At 35.3% G+C, this 924-nt stretch overlaps 1 non-coding gene across 1 annotated transcript; it reads left to right on the plus strand.

Moving 5' to 3' along the window:
• Window positions 1-309: 309 nt before the first annotated feature.
• Window positions 310-424, plus strand: LOC119832107. The gene has a single exon (XR_005287905.1). It is a non-coding gene; the product is annotated as a U5 spliceosomal RNA (small nuclear RNA).
• Window positions 425-924: the final 500 nt, after the last annotated feature.

The following is a 924-nucleotide window of genomic DNA, read 5'->3' on the forward strand; positions in this document are numbered from 1 at the left end:
TAGTAAATAATATACGAGTTTCATATGCACAATTTCGTAACAAGAGAAATATATACAAAATTTATATTACGCAATTTTTTACACCAAAATGTGTGTTTGTTAATAATAAAATATATATGCTCATTTGTACAATATAGTTCCATACATTTATCATAATATAAGAGCATCTAAAATTTATTTCATAGGTACCTCAACTCCAGTACAGAATTTTAGTTCCAAACACGTAACTAGGTGGCGCTGCTCGCTTCTACATCGCGCTATGATATGGCCGCTCAAATTGGACAAATAGTCCCTTGAAATTATTGTGCGATACTCTGGTTTCCCTTCAAAACTTATAAATCTTTCGCCTTTTACTAAAGATTTCCGTGGAGGGGAACACTCAAATGAGTCTAACTCAATTTTTGATGCTCAACATCTGTTGAGCTTATTAATACAGTAAATAACGAAATCTCAATTCTTCAAAGATTGTTATTAGTCATTTCTAGCAGTAGAAAGTGTGTTGATACCTAATACCTGTAAGCAAACCCATTCGACATATTATTTTAATATGTAGTACTAGCTGCGCCCCACGGTTTCACCCGCGTAAGTCCGTGTCGCCTAGGAATATCGGGATATAAAGTAGCCTTTACGTTATTCCAGTTGTCCAGCTATATATGTACCAAATTTCATTGCAATTGGTTAAGTAATTTTTGCGTGAAAGAGTAACAAACACATATCCTTACAAACATTCGCATTTATAATATTAGTAGGAAATGACTTTCCCTTACCTACCAAGTCAGATCAAGCTCACCGAATCTATGCTAGCGGCTATCAAAAAGATAACTCTCATACCAAGTCAAAGACTACTTCCGGCCTCGCCAGTACATCTGCATATATTTACCATATCTCTCTTGGCCACACATTACGCGGCGTAACGTATAATAT

Source organism: Zerene cesonia, chromosome 14, assembly GCF_012273895.1.
Source record: "Zerene cesonia ecotype Mississippi chromosome 14, Zerene_cesonia_1.1, whole genome shotgun sequence".
Lineage (NCBI taxonomy): Eukaryota > Metazoa > Arthropoda > Insecta > Lepidoptera > Pieridae > Zerene > Zerene cesonia.